A 13,632-nucleotide genomic window follows, 5' to 3' on the forward strand; every position below is an offset into this window, starting at 1 on the left:
GGCCCACCATATGTAATTTCTCAATAAAACAGGGGTTATAGTGCCTGCTCCCTTAGAGCTGTTCTAGGGATGAAGGGACTGTTTCACACAATATTTGGCACCAGGTCTGCCCTCATAGATGGTAGCAATGACATGGCCTTTGCTTCATCTGCACAAAAAGCTGGTGAGGTAACAGCATCCAACCTAGGATGTCATTTGTCTCCTCCACCTGAAAGCTTCAAGGTCTCATGCACAAAAAATAAGAATAATAATGCTACTGAATTCGCAAGATGTTACAATTTACATAATGAATTCACATATATTATCCTCTTTAATATTCAAATCCTACTTTTGAAGTAAGAATTAGTTTCTCCATTTCAGAGATGAATATTGGAGATGGAGAGACCTCAAATGACTTGTTCAAGGTCACATGATTAAGACAGGCTTCGAACCCATCAGAACTCACCATTCAGCCTTGAGAGCCATTATTCGGCACAGCACCGTGGCATCATGGAATGCCTCATTTGTAGAAGACTGCATTTGACTGTGGGAGCCAAAGCTCGGGGTGTGAGCAAGAAAAGCAGTCCATTTCTCTGCACCTAGATTGCCAGTCTGAGGCTGGTTCTTCACACATTAAACGGCCCTGCTTAGTGCCTGGTACCTTAGGAGCGAGCAGTACATATTACAAATTATGAGTTCTTCCCTCCTGAATACATCTATCTACCCACCAACCTTCCCCACCCCCTACTTCCAAAGTCTTTTTCTACTATTCTTTGAGGCCCAACTATAATCCTTAATCACAAGGCCACTTCTAATCTCCATTGCTGAAACTATTTCCTTTCACATCTGAATTTCAATAGCATTTCATGGGTCTTTTTTAGTAATTGTTTTACTATGTGTATCACTTTTTAACTTGCATCACCCTAACATACATACTTTATCTCTCTTTCTGAATTCTGATTTCTCTGAGATTGAATTTACCTCTCACCAAGACTACCACAATAGCCTTCGAACTGATCTCCCTCTTCACTTCTGCTTGCCTGCAGTCAGTTCTTCACACAGCAACCGGAATGATCTCTCAAAAACAAAATTCAGATCACACGATTTTCCTACTGAAAAGATTTTGATGGCTTTCTGTCACACTCAGAATAAAACCCAAACTCCCTACTGTGGCCTGCAAGACCCTGCAGGAGTTACAAACCCTCCTTAAACCCTCAACCAGCCAACCCCACCTTTGACTATTTTCCTCCAAAACCCTGCCTTTGTGCAAACTTGAAGATGCTTTGTCCTAGAAGACCATCTGCAACACAGTGGCCCTTTGGGTAGGCACCTCTTTCCCTGAGCTTATGCAGCCTGTTCCAGAACACACACCTTCCTTGGCAGGTAAAGCCCAAGCTGGATCCAGCCACTCATTGAGCCCTCTCAACTAAGTGCTTCTATGCAGGCCACAACTAAGTGCTTCTATGCAGTCCACAACTTGCATTTCCTGGTGTGAATAGATTCCTTCCCCTGATTCTGAAGATGAAATATATGCAAATAGAAAAGTTAAGCAATGAAATAAAGTGCAGAGGAAATATATAAGGATGTTCATCACAGCATTTTTTGTAATGATGAAAAACTGCAAATGAACTACCTAACTATCAGTAGAGAAATATTGAATCATGTTAAGTCCAGCTGCAGAAAACTAAGGAGCTGTTAAAAAGAATAAGACAGTGGTTACCTAGGGTGGGAAGGTTGGGGGAAAATGGGAAGTGATTGCTAATGGATTCGGGGCTTTCTTGGGGTGGGGGAAAGGGTGATGAAATGTTCTACAATTGTCGTGATAATTACAGAACTCTGCGTATTCCAAAAAACATTGAATTGTACACTTTAAATGGGTGAACTGTATGCTATGTGAATTATTTCTCAATAAAGCTGTTAAAAAAGACTATGACAGAGCTACCAACAAAGAAAGATAACCATGCTGTTACTTTTTAAATGAAAACAAGTAACAGAAAGAACAATTTAAATATATATTTCTATTTTTTGAAAACAAAGTATATAAATATACGTAGATGTGCACATATATTAATGCACACAGACATGTGTGTGTGGTGTGTGGGGTTGGGAGAGAGACATAAAAATGCTGTCCTGAATAGTAAACTCTGAGCAATTGGATTGGTGGAGGGGTTGAAAGGCAATTTCATTTTTTATTTCTAACCAATTAGGAATGAAGGCTGAGGTTGACCTCTGCTTGCCTTGATCTCAAGGCTTAATTCTATCAGTGCTGGCATCCCTGAGATGTTCTCGGTTTTCCCTTATGACATAAGTAATGGAGTGAAGGTTGCTGTGTCACTAGACACCAAGTTGAAAGCTTTCTTAGATCCCCCTGGGCCCCAGCACATTTACGTTATGCCTTACCACCAGAATTTTGTCACATGGCCACCCTAGTTGCAAGATAAGCTGGGAAAGTGTCTTTCTTTTCCAGGCTCAAATTGGAAGGTACTAAGGAAGCAATGGGGGGGTCAGCCAACCAGCAGTACCTACCCCAGTGTGCTATGCAGGGGTAGGTAGCCTTTGTGTTTTTCTCAAGATTTCATTTCTTTTCTAGTTAAATAATAAATAAACTAAATCCACAAAAGTACCACTGTTACCATTTTGGTGTTTATCCTCTCAAATCTCTCTCTCTCTCTCTCTCTCTCTCTCTCTCTCTATTATGTTTGAGGATGTTTCAAAAGATTGTGGGAAGATAGAATTAAAAGATAACACAAATCTTTCCATGAACTTTTTGAAGTACCCTCATATATATGTATGTGTGTTTATATATGTCCTATATGTGTATATACACACACACATATACATACACACATTTATATATGCAGAGGTATACATGTAATTATATATAAATAGGATCAAACCCTATTCCTTAATCTCTAACCTGGTATTTTTCATTAAAAAAAATCACGGAGATCCAGTGTTAATGGACATGATAAAATTATCTTTTTAATTGCTGCATTGCTATTTCATTTTTATTTAACTAATTCTCTATTAACATCCATTCATGTTATTTCCAATTTTTCACTATTTTAAACAATACTGCAGTGAACATCTTTATCTGTATTGGCACTATAGTAAAATAGTGTCTATCATTATTGGATACAGTTTCATGGCTAGTTAAATCTACCAGTGAAGTAAGAGGTGCTTAAAGTAATCATAAGAAAAATCAGGATTTCTCTTGTTTTTTTTTCCCCCATGAATATTTTTTTCTCTTTCTCAAAACAATAAAGAACATTTAAAGAAAAATACTATATCTGAAAAGGATCCCATATATGTAAGGGAAAAACTAAAACCGTTAATTCAAAAGAGATACTAAAGGAAAGCAGCTCTCCTTCCTGATATTCATTTCCTGGATTTAAAAAATAAAAGTCCATTTCTTTAGTTGTTTTAAAAGGGAGAACTGTAATGTTATTTATACTGAGAAGGAAAGATTACATTAAGGCCTGACACAAATTGACAAAAGCCAGAAGATTCGAAGTGAACACTATCCCTCTATCCCTAACTCAAGCTTTTTAAAGCAAAAAATGGTTTTAACAAAAGGACTGTGTTCCAATCAATCAAATTATGTTTTTAAAAGATATAGTGGTGACTCAATAGGACAGTTAAAACCAAATCTAAAATTATATGCTTCCACTGTAGGGACTGAAAACATTTTTATGAATTCACCAGAAGAGCACAATGGGAGAGACCTTGCTGAATCAATGACTGGGGAGAACAAAATCCTGGAAAATCTGACACAGAGAATAATCCAGCATCTACAAAGGCAGGTGAAATGAAGAAATGAAACAACACTGTCAGTAACCTGCCCAGAAGTGCCTGCATTTTCCTGTCTGCAAAAATCCCGGACGTGGGGGGAAGGTAGGGGGTATAGACTGTAAGGAATCTGTGTTTGTGTTTACCACTAAGTGTAACACAAGCCTGTTATTCTCCAAGTGAGTCATCTTGAGTAGTAATTTATATTTAAATTTGCTCTTATCCACTGCACTGTCCAGTCTTTGCCAGTCGCCTTTGCCTTCTAAATCTACATCACTTGTAAGGGACCCACTCAAAATTACCATATCTCTTCACTATCCTCACCACCTTCCATCACTTTCCCCCTTCTACCAAATCTCCCACCCACACTCAGAGCTGAAAAACATAAGCTCCTCCTTGGAATCCTGTCAAGACAACAGATTTAAAGGAGTAGTGGAAGAGCCCTCTTATCAGACACGATAAGCTCCAAAGTTAGTTCAAGTGGGGAATGAATTAGAATAGTGTGATGCTTAAGCACTGATTTCAGTGCACACCCACTGCACATCTGTGGATGCAGGGGAGAGGCTGCTTTCTCCTGTCTGGATCCTCTGTGGTTCCATCTCTTTCTTGTATAAACCAAATCCATAATGCATTTCTACAAATTCCAGTTTGGGGTTTCTGTTAGAAAACTTGATGATACTTACAAAGCAATGTGACTGCCAAAAAACTGTCCACATTTTTTACAGCTTTTTGCAATCTCTTACAGTCAACTTACCCACCCTTATTTCAACACGTTTTTTAAAAAAATTCACCTATATCAAGTCTTTTCAAAGTACTTAGTTTTTCATAGAGTCATGAAAATACATTCATACATTCATATTTTGTCTATTTTGTTAAATGACACAATTATGTTAAAACCTACAATGACACAAGCAGGTTTGGAAACAAACTACAGATGCCTTCGTTCTTGGTGAGAACTCAGTTTGCCTGCTGAGGACCCATTAGCATTCATTCTGCAGCGGGTTTTGCACAGTGAACAGTGAGCAGTTGTTAGTCAGGTGGGTCTGATCTGACAAAGCAGTTAAGTGGGGGCTGGTTAAGAAAGCTTCTGCAGTAGGTTTGGAGTCTGAACAATGTTTGATAGCTGGCAGAGAAACCCAGGATGTACCTGATTTCCACAAACTCACTATGTGACCATGGGTAAAGCTGATATTCAAAAGCATCCAAAAGCGATCAGCCCAGCTAGCCTGGGTACCGTCCAATTAGAACACTGCTGGCAATTAGCAACCTATAGGACTGTGTGTCCTAGTTGAGTATTAGCTCTGACCACAGATAAGTTGACATTCTAGACCTCATTCATTTGCAAATGAGGGAGGTTGGTCAAGCAATACTCTACAGTTCCATCCAACTTGGAAATTCTTTATTGAGGTATATAGAGTCCTAATTAGTTTCCTCTCATGGGATCCATTAATTCTCTGACTCAATTATTTCTTCTTTCTCTGGATATGTGTTGTCTCAGAATTGTCATTCAGACACAGATTGTCATGGGCACTAACAAGAAGACAACAGCAGTGAGGTATGCATGATAAGGGATACAGGAATATAGTATATATTTTATACATGCTACATTAAAAAACAGATTCACATACTCATAACTACAACTACATGCTTGCATCCTCCCGCCTGACTCTCCAGGAGTCTGTGTTCTGCACGTTTTGTGTTGTTTTTCAACCTGGGAATGATGCTTATTTTTATGGCTTTCTTCGTTTACACAGATTGGAGCATGTTTTCCACATGCAGCTTCTTGTTTGCCAACAAGCCCAGCTGTTGGGGGGCACTGAAGATCACCCAATTATAGAAAACAATCTTGAATACCTTTTCATGTCTCCCTCTCCTACCCTGGAGGATCTTTTCCAACAATTACAATTCTAAGGGCCTCTTTCACCTACAGGAAACATTTACTCCTTTATTCCTTTCTTTTTTTTCCTTCCCAACTCATCCTAAAAGAGTTTACCATAGGGCCGGTAGGGAGCCCTTTTCAATTCACCTCTGACAGACAGAACAAGGGGAAGCCAAGGCCATCTGACCAGATGAGAACAGACTTTTATTTTGAACTCCCTCTAAAGGGAGACAGGACCCAACAGATTTGAACATTTGCTTGGGAGAGAAAAAAAAAAGTAAAACCTCCAAACTACTTTACAGTGTTAGCCCAGGCTCCTGTATGCCAAGTCCCAGCCCATAATAAATTTTATTGCGATGTTATAAACTCCTGAAAAGAGGAACTTGGAATAGAAGTGCTGACATGAGCTGCCGGAGCTGAGCCACTTCATTCTTGCGGGCTCTGCCCTGACATCAGCACACGTCTAAGGCAAAACCCAAAACTAAAAAACCATTTTGCCCGCCAGAAAGATTCTTTGATGTTTTTCTTAAGTTAATTTTAATAAAAAGAACTAGGGGGTCTCATCAAAGAGCAATGAGCACTTTTGCAAACAATACATGATTGCATGTGGGTGCTCATAGCTTAGAGCTCAAAAAGTTATTCGGTCAAAGTCAAATTCATTGTGCAAATAAACCCAACCTTTTTTTGGGGGGGGGGGAGGTGGTGATTATTCATTTAAATGACAGCTTTATGTACTATAATTACAGTCATTGATGAAGGCACAATTACTTTATCACACATTACCGGGATCAAAGAAGACCTCTCAAGAATCAGTTGTCAGTATATAGAGTCAATACAAAAATTAGACCAAATATGAGCTGGAAAATTTTGCTTAAATAATGCCCTAGAGGTTAAAGAAACAATGAATTGAAGTTGTAGAGTGAGAAAATTAAAAAGACACACTAGGGGTCACTGTTGCTACTTGAGCTGAAGATGTATCCAAATACACACACACACACACACACACACACACACACACACACGTATATATTTGATAGTCTGTGTGCATATCGGGAAAGCTCTAAAAAGATCAGTTACCTTCATTAAGTTAAAAAAATCCATTATGGTATTTTTTTTCTGGTGGGTATATGGATAGTTAGATATCAAAAGATGGAATTTAAAGAGAAATCTTAATTTTAAGGGTTTCTTTCATGACTGGGGACATATCAAATACTTCATCTCTGATGAAAAATCTTGCACATACTTTGTTCATTTTGAAAAACACCTTTCATCTGTACATTCACTTGGATCCAAAAGTAAAAGTAATTGAGAAATTCTGGTTGGTATGCCTCTTCTTATTAGGGGAAAATAATTCCATCTCTTAGCACTGTGCAAAAAAATGTAAGATTGTTAAATATAGATTATATATTTAGTCGCATCTTTGAAGCTGTGTGGAGAGTCTTTTAGGTATGGTAAGCCTGTGAAAAATCCCAGAACAGACATGGGAATTGTTGGTAAAATGTTTCAACTCTACATACATAAAAGAAAATTATTTTAGAAAAACAACTGATGTCCCCAGTGGGCTATTGCAAATGTAATGAGTCTAACAGGAAAAGTTCCCTCATTTGTAGCTTGGGAGGAGACTAGGAATCTGTCTCCCACGAAGACTTCTGGTGTACACTAGGTGCATATTGTTGACAGAGAAGGAGGAGCAGGTCCACTTAGAGGCCCAAAGCCTGGCTCCTTAGTGGATTAACAGAAAAGCTAAAGGCTGAATGGACTATCCCAACAAGAATATCATCTCATTGCCAAGGAAGAACATCCATAGGATGTATTAACATTGTTTCGTATTCTTCTTCTTAAAGTATTGGTCTTAGGTATGTGTCCTGGTAAGAGAAGCATCAACCTGGAGTGATACTTTCAACTCTAGGCCTTGAAATGACATTTTCAGAAAGATGCCCATCTCAACCCCCTTGCTTCCTGTTCTTTTCACCTGAAACACACTTTTGTTAATGAAAGACCTACAAAAAAGGGAAAATGAAGGGAGTGGGAGAAGACTGCTATGTTTCTTTCCTTTGCTCTTTGTCATGTTTTTTAGCTTTGTTCATGCAAATCACAGTCCTGGGAGTAATTAAAGTTCAAAGAGCTTGGTAAGAACTCAGTAACTGAGCACTTTCTACAAGTTTTGTGGGCCTGGGTAAAACAGATTTTGAATTTCATTTGAGTATTTTAATGAAGAATTACATATTTTTAACAGTATTTTCCAAGCACCCTTTGTTAAATCAGTGGTAGTGATGGGGTAGATCATCAGGAGGCTCACGATCTCAATATGAAGCAGAAGTGAAGTGGTTTGCCCACATGACCATGTGGCCTAGAGGAGACCTGGGTCCTGAATTCAGCACTTTCTGTACTGTCCAGCCAGGTGAATTTGGGCAAATCCTTGACCTTTCAAGGCTAGTTTTTCACTTGTAAAAAGGAGATAACAATTTGTGCCTCTCAAGGCAGGATTACATAAATTAATAGTTGTAAAGTGGTTGGCCCTGGGCTTGGCGTGAGAAAACCTTCAGTAAATGCCAGTTGTCATTGTTGGACTATGGTGAAAGTCCATTGCACTCAATTTGTGCCTCTCAAGGCAGGATTACATAAATTAATAGTCGTAAAGTGGTTGGCCCTGGGCTTGGCATGAGAAAACCTTCAGTAAATGCCAGTTGTCATTGTTGGACTATGGTGAAAGTCCATTGCACTCCTTTACATCTGTCGAGGAAGGACAGAAGCTGAGTTTACATCCATAGGCAGGTTTGAAACAACGACAACAATAGCAACATAAAAAACATTACAGTTGAATTCAACAGCTTGTTGTCTGGTGGCTGCGAGGGGACAGGCTTTAATTTTTGTTTTTCCTAACAGTTTTGTGTATACAAACTCAAATTTGGAATTTAGGGAAAACAGAACACTTTACTGTTACAACACAGAACTATTACCATAATTTTTTGGTAAAGAAAAACAAACAAACAAACAAAAAAATAGATGTGCAAGTATTTTTTGAAAACAGCCTGATGGGAGGGTGCAGGGTTCATTGAATTCAGCTGCATTCAGAAGCAGCCCCACAGTTCATACAGGGTTGAAAACCACTGCCCTCACTGGTTCTGGTTGCAATTATAATATACAATACCTTTTGTTTTAAATGGAAGCTTTTATAATGAAATTTGGAAGCCAGCGTCATTTCCCTTCCTTTGCTTACTACAAGAAGAGTACTTGAGGGCAGACAATAAAGGAAATGGCAAGGAACTCTTACTATGACATGAGCTTGGGAAAATCTTTTCAGTGGTTGGCCTTGTACACACTTACACACACTTAGTCTTTAAATTCTTTTACAAAGCTCTGGCAAGCAAAAAGTAGAATGGAGATTTGGCAATTCCTTGATTATTCTGAGTAATGGATATATTGATCAAATAGAATGAGGTCTTGTTACCAAATTTTCTAATTAACCAAATAACTGCTATGTCTTCGATGTAGTCTTACTTAAGAAGTGCTGCCCAGGGTAGGGAAATGAAGAGTTTCTTTCTCACACAGCGAGAATCTATCGTGTAAAGAGCTACAAGCACCTCAGCTGAGAAATGATCCAGGAGTAGCAGCAAACATCATAGTTTTGTCTTTTCATCCTACTATAATGGAAGCATTGGAATTGCCTTCCAGCGAGAATCTATCCTGTAAAGAGCTACAAGCACCTCAGCTGAGAAATGATCCAGGAGCAGCAGCAAACATCATAGTTTTGTCTTTTCATCCTACTATAATGGAAGCATTGGAATTGCCTTTCCACTCACAGAAAAAAATTTCAGGATCCTTTTCCAAATGGGTTTAAAAAAATCTCAGGATTCTTTCCCAAATGGGTTTAAAAAAATCCCCAGTCAGTGGTTCTGCTTCACTGCCTCTAGGCAGTTGTTTGACGTTGGGTGCCAATGGGGGGTGGAGGGGCAGCTTGATTGTGTTTACATAACATAAAAGGTAGACTAGACGTTGCACAACTGTAGCTGATGAGCTAGAAGGCCCCACCTGATGTGGCAGCTGTGCTGTGAATGCCTTCAGGTACTTGTTTTCCCCTTTTTGACACCAGTGTTGCCACATGAGGGGCTCTTGATGCCACATTCAGACTTTAAGGATAAATAGACAGTCTCAGCTCTCCAGGCAGCTCTGCCTGAGAAAGAGCCATCAAGAAGTGAGGAGGCGGTAAGGAGGAGGTGCTGGCCCAGAGTGCTCTTCTACATGGACTCTGGGCCAAAGCCAGTGAGCAGGCTCAGAATGAAAAGGAAGCAAGAAAATAAACTGAAGGGTTGACACCCACTGTCACTTTTTGCCTCGTTCATTAATTTAGCATGTGCCTTCAATTGGAGAATTCAGTGCAAAAAGACTTCCTGCCGAAGGGAGATGTCTGTTGCTTTGAATGGAGGCCTGGATTACTTACTTGGCTCTGCCCCTTTCTGCTTCATGATTTCAAACAAGTCACTTCTCTCCAGACTTTAGAACTCTTTGGAGCAACATGGAAAACAATGTATTTGAAAGTCCTCATAGGTCTTGGGATGTTGGGGGAGGTGTGAAGGATTGAGTTCCTGGATTCAAGCAAAATGATGTGGGTCCAGGACACACCCTTTCACCTAAGTACCTACAGCAAGATCATCTCCAGTGCTTCTCAAAATTCAGGCCACTGAAATTGTCATCAGACTCACCCGAGAGCCCCTTTTTATAGGTACAGTGAGTGCCCTGGGCCCACCATGGGACCCACTGCGTCAGCATCTCTGGGCAAGGAGCCTGGGAACCTGCATTGTAGTCAGCTCTCTGGCTACTTTTTTCCCATTGGTATATTACTGTTGTTAAGAAACATAGCTAGTTCATCATCTATTCTTAGTCTTAACAAGAGCTAAGCTCTTAGCTTGGTATAGACCCTCTTGCAATGGCTTATGGATTGAGCAGTACTGGGTTCTATTGGTATTAAAGGACCCTAGGAAAGGGCAATTTATTTCATGATTTACTCTACAGACCTGATTTTGAGAGAGTGGGGTGAAGAGTGTTAGGGGTGATCAAGAAATTTTTAATCAATTTAGTGAAACACAGGGGTGACAGTCATATCTCAGCCACATCTGCCATAGAATAGATTTAGTCACTTCTGCTAATTCCACTTTTAATTAGAAGTACAGTTCTCACAACCAGTGAAGCAAAATTGTAAGCTAGGTTGTTGTCAGCTTGTTGTTTTTCTTTAAACTATTGTATACTTTCTGAATAATTGCTTTGAAAGGATTATTTTTAAGTTGTAACTTAGCTGTTTTAACTGTCATTGTCCTTGTGATTACAAGAAACACAGGACTTTCTACTTGCTTGAAATTGTTAAAAATCCTTACACAAGAAGCAGTTTCACTCTATGTATGCCAAAGGGCAGAAAAGAAGATGCATCAAATTTTAAATATCTAAATTACTCACTTTATACTACATACCTTTTGTATAGGTATACAAAAATGTGCAAGAAGAATAAAAATTTAAAATAAATATATATCTTGGTTAAGCAAAAAGCATACTGCACAAAAATGTCTTTGTATAACTGTTCAATAAGATAGGGCAAGCGATATTTATAGTTCTGTAGATGACTTAATACTTTTTGCACCAGGAATTCATCCATCCTTCCAACTGGCTTGAGAGGCATTTGAAACTAATAAAGCATATTTCTGTCCAAGCTGGGAGTATAGTCCAGGCCCCACATAGCAGACCTGAGATGCATTGGCCTAAAGAGCTTAACTGATGTCAAATGTAAACCACTTTTCAAAAGCATGTTATCAGGTCTACACAAGACTATCCATTTTGATAATCTCATTCCATTTTTCATTTTATTGTTGAAAGGAGAAATAGATTAATGAGAGTCCAAATCCCCCTAGAAAGAAAACCTTCCTTATAAGGCATGCCTAAAGAGAGATTTGGAAAAATTACTTGCTCTGCCTTTGTTTTGCCAAGTAAAGTAACACTTAGACCACTTATATCTGAAAAATTCTTAACCCAGGTCAGTATGGCCTACCAGATTAAATCTAGAGGGAAAAAGAAGTGGAAAAGATGACAATGACAATGGCAGTGATAATAATGATGCATTTAGGTAAGTTATAAATCTCCCAGACTCTGGTGTGCTTGGGTGTATGATGAGGATTTGGGGCAAACCCGTATGACTCATCTCAGATTCAACAAGAAAAAAAAATGGCCCCAGATGGCATTTGCAAATGGTGAACCACATGAGAGACATATTTGTCTAAAGATAATTTAAAATGTTCAGCTCCTAACTATACAAGATATATTCTTTCAAGATTCCCAGAACAATAAGAGAAAATCTTTACAAAGAATGATAATCAAAATCATGGAGTGGCTTGTGTCAGAAGAGAAGGAGCCTTAGAAATTCATCTTGTCACATTGGTGACATCACTTTTAGGAAACTGAAGCCTATTAAGGATCTCTTCAAGTTTTTTGAAACTTGCTCCAGTTAGTCCTTCAGTTCAGCAGGTCTAATAAAATTGCATCAGATTCGGGAGGAAATATCAAGGCTTAAAAACTCTTTAGCCACCTAAAGTTAGAACAATAGCCCAGCTTTCCAGACTCCCAGGATAGAACACCACATTTGAAAAGATGGGAGACTCTATTTTGAAAAATTCCATTTTGTCAGCCACTTAGAGGACAAGTTCGCTTTGTCGAACAATAGAAGTGAAGTAAAACACTGTTTCTGACCAAATGTTTCTGCCCTCAATGAAGTTATAGTACATCGTATTCCTGACTTAAATAAGCTTACTATGCAAGAGTCATTTTTCAACTTTACCTCCCCTTAAACCTCCAGGTGACTCTCAGAGGCTAGCGCCACCTTTGAGGACCCAAGCTTTCAGCAAAAGAAGCCCCTATTTGGCTGATAACAGGGCTGCAACACTAAATCTTCCCTGTCACTCAAAGGCAACTTTATTTTAGGCATTCTGTCTGCATTTAAAACCATCAGATGTCTGTCACTGCCATTCCTACAGGGCATTGGGAGGAGGGCTGATTCTTTATTTGTTCTGGACAGTTAAAGAACACCTAGAATCAACCTGCATTGAGAATGTGGTCTGCAACCTTTCAGCCTCCAGACTCCCGACTGGGGTGCACAGAGGCATACCACAAGAAGTCATTTTGGCCAAGCACACCACGCCAAGCAAGCCAGTGAAGCCAGAAAGGGTGGGTCATGAGGCAGAACTCTGGCCCAAAGGAAAGGCAGAGCCTTGGATGCTCTGCCAGGAAGAGACCACGTGCTCTCACTAGGGTGAGTGCTTTGCCCTGTGGTTTGGTGAGTCGAGGAGCTGTGTACCTTAGGCTCTCCCCACTAAGATGCCTCCCAGCAAATTCAAAACCACTATGACACAGACACCCAGGCAGAAGGAAATTAATTAAGACTCTGTGCTGACATTCCCTCTGAGCTCACACCACCCTCTAGGAAGGGCCACACATCACCCTGTGAGCAAGCAGACACAGCTGTGGGAGCTGTCTAGACCTGCTGTGATTAAGAAGGACTCTGCTGCCTTAATGTCGAGTGTGTTTTCTTATGTCAGTATTGTCTCCTAATTTTAACATGACTGAACTGTCAAAGATTTCTTTTTTTTTTTTTTTGGCCTTGCTTATGAAGGCCTTGCCTATGAAATGACAAAAATCCTCCCCTTTTCTATTTCCATTATGCTCCATTGTGTGGCCAGGCACACAACTTTTTTTTAAGGTTTTGTGTTTTACACGTAATACCATGCAATAGCTGTAATGCATTAACATATGTTTAGGCACTTTGGAAAAAATCTTTTTTGGCCTTGCTTATGAAATGACAAAAATCCTCCCCTTTTCTATTCCCATTATGCTCCATTGTGTGGCCAGGCACACAACTTTTTTTTTAAGGTTTTGTGTTTTACATGTAATACCATGCAATAGCTGTAATGCATTAACATATGTTTAGGCACTTTGGAAAAAATCTT

This window comes from Galeopterus variegatus, unplaced genomic scaffold, assembly GCF_000696425.1.
Source record: "Galeopterus variegatus unplaced genomic scaffold, G_variegatus-3.0.2 Scaffold3469, whole genome shotgun sequence".
NCBI classification, from domain to species: Eukaryota; Metazoa; Chordata; class Mammalia; order Dermoptera; family Cynocephalidae; genus Galeopterus; species Galeopterus variegatus.